The sequence below is a fragment of the Leptonychotes weddellii genome, chromosome 10 (genome assembly GCF_054177405.1).
Source record: "Leptonychotes weddellii isolate Sample4059 chromosome 10, ASM5417740v2, whole genome shotgun sequence".
Classification (NCBI taxonomy): Eukaryota; Metazoa; Chordata; class Mammalia; order Carnivora; family Phocidae; genus Leptonychotes; species Leptonychotes weddellii.
Genome location: NC_138378.1, coordinates 41073413 through 41081144, shown reverse-complemented (window position 1 = coordinate 41081144; position 7732 = coordinate 41073413). Strand labels below are relative to the sequence as shown.

At 40.6% G+C, this 7732-nt stretch overlaps 1 non-coding gene across 1 annotated transcript; it reads left to right on the top strand.

The window, feature by feature from the left end:
- The first annotated feature begins 3612 nt into the window (after window positions 1-3612).
- Window positions 3613-3694, top strand: TRNAS-GCU (transfer RNA serine (anticodon GCU)). The gene has a single exon. It is a non-coding gene; the product is annotated as a tRNA-Ser (tRNA).
- The last annotated feature ends 4038 nt before the right edge of the window (window positions 3695-7732 follow it).

Here is a 7732-nt window from a genome sequence, read left to right as displayed (position 1 = left end):
GGACTTTGGGGTGTAGGAAAAGGGATTTAAAACATGGCTTTGGGAGCCAAACCCATAGAGTTTGGTTACAAAAATTACATTAACCCTCGATTAGGTGCATATAAGAGATATTCCATATCTTATTTTGTTGTTGTTTACATTGAAAAATTTATTTATTAATGAAATCAAAATAGGATAAAATTTAAAAGTATTTTTCATGTAGTTTGTGTGAGTCTCCCAAAATTATGTTGTCCATAAAGTGAGCTCAGAACCACCAAAAAAGAAATACAAATATAATATATATTCAATTTAGCATATCTTGGTAGCTGCATAAATATTTACATTATTTTTAAAATCTAGAAGGAAATGCATTCTCAAAAAATGTAAACTACAGAAAATTTTAAAGGGATTAAGGAAAAGGTTGCTTTGTTTGCTTTTCTCAAATGAAAAAAAAAAAGTATTTTCTTTGTACCTTCAGGATATTATAGTATTTTTAAATTGTATTTCACTAGATAGTTAAAAGCTAATGAATATGTATAATGCGCTATGGAGTACTGTTTTATTATTTTTTTAAGATTTTATTTATTTGACAGAGAGAAATAGAATGCACAAGCAGGGGGAACCACAGGCAGAGGGAGAGGAAAAGCAGGCTTCCCGCTGAGCAGAGAGCGCAATGTGGGGCTCAATCCCAGGACCCTGGGATCATAGTCTGAACCGAAGGCAGATGCTTAACTGACTGAGCCACGCAGGAGCCCCTGTGGCATACTGTCTTAGGGGGAAAAGCTATTTTTACCAGGGTTGGTTACACGCTAGTGTACTGCCTACTTCTCGGTGCTGGAATAGAAGGTTGCAGACAGCATCATTTACATTAGAATTTAATTATCCAAATACTATCCTCTGAGTCCTTTTTTGTCATGGTGATTCTGTCACCATGATGTTCCACCAAGAAAATTGTCCCATTTTGTTCATATGGGCCCAGCTTAAATTTCAGGAAACAAAAGAGAGTAGTAAAGAAACAAAATACAACACCAGATATTTATTTCTAATTATGACTCATAAGCATTGAAACAAACCATGCATTTAAAAAACATTATGCCTAAACTTCGAGATCGACTCGCACGATTGTTAAGTAAATATAAATTATTACAGGACGATTATTAAAGACACCCTCACTGTCTTTGAATCACCTACACTTGTGGGCACTTGCTACATAGCTCACCACTTCTTCAGAGGGCCCTCCGGAGTGGATTAGCTAAGCATCAAGCATTCTCCAGTTTTTCCATGTAAAATTTGCAGAAACCACAACTATTCTAATGACTCATATTATAAATTGCATACATGTTGTATATATGTTGTCGTAATGTCAACATGGTCACTCAGTCTTCAAGTTCTATCGTTACTTTTTAAATAAACTATTGCACTTTCAATTGGTCAATTTTCTTAGAAATGAAATATCTATTATATACCAGCTCATCACACTTCAGGCCACTCCCCACCGCTTTTATCCCTGACTTGGAATTTCCTGGATGGGGCTGTTTTAAGAGAGGCTCTAAGATCTGTAATAACATAGGGGAGTTTTTATGTAACATTAGGTGACTTTCTCCTTATTATGAGAGATAAGACAAAATTAAACACAAGCCTTTGCTAACAAGATTCTATTTCCCGTATCTTAAAGTTCATGACATTTAGCTTTCTGGAAATCTCTGCTGACAGGTCAGGGCATAAACAATATTGAGAGATTTTAGACAAAGGCATTTCCTTCAAAGTCATGGCCAGGTGAATCTTTGACTTCCATGTGGGCTTCAAATAGCAGCTGTCTCAAGACCTTTTGGCAATTCTTTGTCAAATAAGAATCCATTTATTGTCAAAGAAAGCACCTACGTTGGATTGGTGCAAAGTTCTGTTAAAGAAAGACAATGCATGTGTCCTGCAGGAGGAGAAGGTGCAGAGTTTACACGGCGCAGGGGCTACACCAATCTGCACATTTTGCTGTAACCCATGGATTAGTTTTGAGGATTTCACCTTTTTGGGCTCCAGAGAAATAAAACCTAAGGGTACAATACCAGGCCTGTATGAAGGACCCAGAAATACCTGTTGGCTGACTGAATTAAGTCAAAACTTGGAACATGGTTTCAATCCAAACTCCAAATTAACTGGAGGGCAGTTCTGTGAGTTCAGATATTGGAACAGCTGGTTTTATAGACAATCTGAGACCAGGATTTTGCCTTCAGTGTCAGGTAATTTTGGGGGGTGGGGGTGGGAGGGAGGGCAAGGAATGTTTATATTAAATTCTATTCCTCTCTGAATAAGTACTCCCCCCACCCCGACCCAGCCAGTTGGAGAGAGACTCCTGAAGGTAGCCCTGGTGTAAAACACATGTGCTAAAATAAGCAGGACTTTCAGCGCCCATTTGTGGAGCCAATTCAATCCCAAACACACTTTTCTTCTCCCTGTCCAAAACCTTCCATGGAGAAGGGGGGGTCAGTGTGAGAAAAACTGAAGGAAGAATGGGAATTAACATGCACATTACAGGACAGAGGAGCCCCGAGGTGGAGGGGTCCTGGGGGAAACTTTAGGCACCAAAGATTTGCAGGGGCTCGCTCTTGTTTAGAATTATAACCCCAGAGTCTACACCAGGGGGCCAGCTCCATAGAAGGCACTTAATAAACATATACTGGGTTGAAATGAATTGATAACGAGCAGAGTGAATATTTATATCGATTGATTAATTCATCTACCCATTCCCTTAAAAATATTTAGTGGATCCTAAAACATAGCTGATGTAGAGAATATACAGGAAAAATGCAGTCCTTGTCCCCCATGGCAATCTCTAGGGGATGAGGGAGTGAGAGAGAAGTGATCAAATATGGCCCATGTCCCTAGGCACCTAGAGCCGTTTAGAGATTTCCCACAGGCAGTGATGTGAGCAGAGTCATGGAAGTCTCCTGAGGGTCTGCAGATACTCTGGAGTTACTGGAGAACAAGATTGCTGTGACAAAGCAGAATCCATGCTTGTATTGCTGTGCCTTGCTGGGCCGGAATGGAATCCTGCCCTTCTACACCACCAGCTTCCCTCTCCTCCTCCAAGCCCCAAATCAGATGCCAGCTTGAGGTGGCATCCCCTCCAAACACTCAGGTTTACAGAGAGATCAGGTCACCTGAAATGTTAACAAAACGAAAGTTCTCGGCCTTGGTTGCCCACTGTGGCTGTCTGCAAGTCTCAAATTCCTGAAATTGTGACTTTATGGGTCTTGGGTGTGGCCTGGGCCTGGGGATGTTTAAAAGCCCCCCATATCCCAGGGAAGAATGAGAATATCACCAAAGACATCTATTTTCAGCTGTGCCAAAGTCAATGATTGTTTATTCCTCTCTCCCTTTTATATTCCCTGCATTTTCCATGGAAAGCAAAAAGGCTTCTATCACTTCTGCAGGCATGCTGAATAGATTTATAAAAGGTAAAAGCACTTGAAATACTCTGTGTATTGAGGGGAACATTCTGCCTAAATAATCTGCTGTTCAATCTTTCATCTCCCCAGATCGACCGCCGGGCCTCTATTCTCCCGGGACTGGGGTAATAAACAGCTCTTCTGACTACTCTTTAAATCATATATAAAAGAGAAGACAAATGCAAGTGACGAGGTGGCCGAGTGGTTAAGGCGATGGACTGCTAATCCATTGTGCTCTGCACACGTGGGTTCGAATCCCATCCTCGTCGTTCAGTTCCCCCCTGAACTGGCTGCATGAGGTTTTACTGCTTTGTGAGCAAAATATTTCACCACTGGACTTAAGAAAAGAAAAAGAATTCACGTGACAAGAAGATCTAATTGTCACATAAGAAGATCTAAAAATATACATCTGTCTTGGAACTGGTACCCAAATCACTCTAGAGAACAAAATGTTTGTTTTGCCAATTAATGAGCAATCTGAAAGAACAGCTCCTTCCTGATGGTGTTCAAGAAGCACAGAAACCTCAGCCAGACTTCTGACTTGGCTGAACCTGGCCTGGCTGCCTACCATAGCGGTGTATCAGCTGAAGTCAGAGAGACTGGCTGCCAACGACACCCCCGTGTAGACAAAATAAAACTGATTTCTTCAATGGCAGGTTATACTTGGAAACATCCTGCCCTGTTTAGGCTGCCAAGCCTGCGGACACGGCTCCGCCAACCGTGGGTAAGGGAGGAAGGCCACCTCGTGGAACACAGGTGCTGTCTGGCCTCTGTGCCTGCCTGGGGCCCAAATGAGGTGCCCCTGTGGGTTCGCGGCTGATAGGACGTGCGTTCTACAATCTGGAAGCTCCCAGAACTGGTGCTGAAAGATCCTGTCCTGAGTCATGTCAACTCCGCACCTACTTCCCTTACAGGATCTGGGGCACAAGTCCATGACCACCTACTGACTTTGAGGTTTGTCAGCCACGCAGCGGGATAAAAAAAGGCACGCAAGGCATGAATTAGCATGGTGTGAAAAGAAAAGTTGGTAAAAAGAGTCCAGGGTGTGAGGAGGTAGGAAAACATGTTCTGCAGGGAAAGGATGTTGATACACGGAGAGACAAGTGCTTGGCAAATCGACATTCCTCTCTTTTTCTGAATGATTACTCCTACTTTCACTGCCCCTCACTGTTTACAGAATTCCACAGGCCTCTCTCATTTCACTCTGGTGGCATCAGGAGGGAAGAAGAGAACTTGTAGCTGTCAGCAGCAACAAGTCATGTTTTCGAATACGAACATTACTATAAAAAAATTCAGTAAAGGGCTTCCCATCCCAATGATGTTCAAATCTGTCTCACCTGCAGATCCAGATGCTGCCAGCAAAGCTGACTTCTCCCTAGTGCAGGAGAAGGGAAAATTCTACTCTGTCCAGAAGGTTTTCCTTGGGTCAAGGTCTTACAATATCCAGTTCCCACATTTTTCTGCTGATGTCCTTCTGAGCTGTGAAGGTCTCTGCTCTTCCCCACTGGCTTCCTAACTGCCCACCTGCCGCCATGAATGCAGAATGTGATGCTGGGGAAAGGGGACTTCTCCTCCCCACTCATACTACACCCACCTACACCTGAACCTTTAAATGACACACTTACAAAGGAAAATGGGACGGCTTTTGTATAGTTTAAACTGGAGACACAAGTATGTGAAATGGCCTGTCCACGCATGCCGTAAAACAACACACAAAAATCTGCTTTGCAGGAAGCCGAAAAGCTGAATGATTTTGAGATTTGTATTTACGTTAGCACATTGTTTATTTTTTCTTATTAAAACAATGAGATAATACACGTCAGATTTTGAAAAGTATAAAAATTAATAAAAAAGAAATAGAAAGTGGGCTCCTGGGTGGCTCAGTTGGTTCAGCATCTGCCTTCAGCTCAGGTCATGAACTGGATCAAGCCCCATATCGGGCTTTCTGTTCAGTGGGGAGCCTGCTTCTCCCTCTGCCTGCTGCTCCGCCTGCTTGTAAGCGCGCTCTTTCTCTGTCAAATAAGTAAATAAAATCTTAAAAAAAAAAAAAGAGATAGAAAGCTACCAATCATGCTTCCTTTCTGATAATTGCTATGATTTTAAAAAATATATTTACATTTATGTATGGATAGATAAGTAAAATTTATAATCATATTTGATATGCAATTTTGAATCTAGTGTTTTAGTTTTAAATTTCTTCTCCTTTTCCAGTTACAAATGTAGATTATTTTTATTATGCAAAAGTAAAATATTGCAGAAATTTAAAAAAAAACATAAAAGTAAAACTTTCTACAACAGGTGCTGGCAAGGATGTGGAGAATGGGGAACATTTTCACACTGTTGGTGAGAATGTAAACTGATGCAGCACTCTGGAAAACAGTATAGAAGTTTCTCAAAAATTTAAAAATAGAACTACCCTATAATCCAGCAATTGCACTACTGGATATTTACCCAAAGAATACAAAAATATTAATTCAAAAGGATATATGTTTATAGCAGTATTATCTATAATAGTCAAATTATGAAAACAGTCCAAGTGTCCATTGACTGATGAATGGATAAAGAAGATGTGGTGTATATATATACAATGGGATATTCCTCAGCCATAAAAACAGAATGAAATCTTGCTATTTGCAACAACATGGATGAAGCTAAAGAGTATTTTGCTAAGTGAAAGAAGTCAGTCAGAGAAAGACAAATACCATATGATTTCACTCCTATGTGGAATTTAAGAAACAAAACAAATGAGCAAAGGGACAAAAAGAAGAGAGACAAACCAAGAAACCGACTCTGAAAAAACAAACTGATGGTCATTAGAAGGGAGGTGGGTGGGGGATGGGGTAAATAGCTGACGGGGATTGAGGAGTACACCGGTGGTGAACCATGGGTACTGTATGGGGGTGTTGAATTACTAAATTGTGCACCTGAAACTAATATTACACTCTATGTCAACTAACTGGAATTTAAATAAAAATTAGAAAAAGACTTTCTCGTTACTGCCACCCCCTCCCATCACCATCTTTGAAGCTTTAGTGCATAATCTGACCATTATTTTTCTCTGTACATACGCTCTTAAACTTTTGTCCTGAGAGCTTGCCATGTCATTCCATGTTCTTTGAAAATACTATGCTAATGTGTATCATAGAGATGCACCAGAATTTGTTAATCTTTTCTCCTATTGAATTTGTTTCTCCAGTTAGATTATTTAAGCTTTTACTAAGTTTGTTGCTGGGCAAACCCTCTCATCTTTGGCCTCATTGCTGGTGGCTTCCCTTAGAATAAAGTTTTTGAACAAGAATAGGGAATCACAGGACAAGAACTTTCAATCAGCTTGATACATATTATTAAGCTTATATGGGCACTTTCTACATCCGGTATGTACATTTGATTATAATTTTAACCAATTTGAGATATTTGGTTAAGATATCTTTGACATTTTGAGTCATTAAATCTTCTTTTTTTTTTTAAGATTATTTATTTATTTATTTATTTGACAGAAAGACACAGCAAGAGAGCGAACACAAGCAGGGGGAGTGGGAGAGGGAGAAGCAGGCTTCCCGCTGAGCAGGGAGCCCAATGCGGGGCTCGATCCCAGGACCCTGGGATCATGACCTGAGCCGAAGGCAGACGCTTAACGACTGAGCCACCCAGGCGCCCCTGAGTCATCAAATCTTCTTATTAATTTTCCCTTCAGATTTCTTTCGTAGAAAGCATTTCTCCAACATGAGAGCAGCTAGACTTTCACATATTTTTCTGTATTGTAAACTCTTTTGTACTTGTTTTCATTTTGCTCCTTAATCTGGTTAGACTTTGTTTTAGTAGGTCACATAATGTGAGGATGTTTTGTTTTCTTTTTCTAAAATAAGCAAGTAATTGCTCAGCACCTCTTTAAAGATATTTTTTGCTTAGAAGGGTTCTTTTAACAGTTAATCCAGACTACCCATTTCTGGTCCATTGACCCTTTGTAGATTAGGCACTGATGCTACCTGGCTTGACTTTTTGTAGCTCAAAGCATGGCAACTTAGCCGGTGGGTACAGAATTAGATGGTGCTGTGCAAAAACCTGTCATCAATTGTGTGACTTTGTGAAGTGGTACACAAACTCCCTGGTCCCTGCTGAAAGGGAGTACTTGCGGTCCCTCTGCATAAGGTTGTTGGAGGAAGGGAAATGTGGCAGTTCAGGAAAGTCATGGCATGGTATTTACCACAGATGGGTTACAAATGGTAGCTACTGTTATGTGTTGCATTTTGTATCTGCTAAGAGGAGCCACTCCCAGTGTTCTTTTCTTTTTTTAAATCCTGGCTATT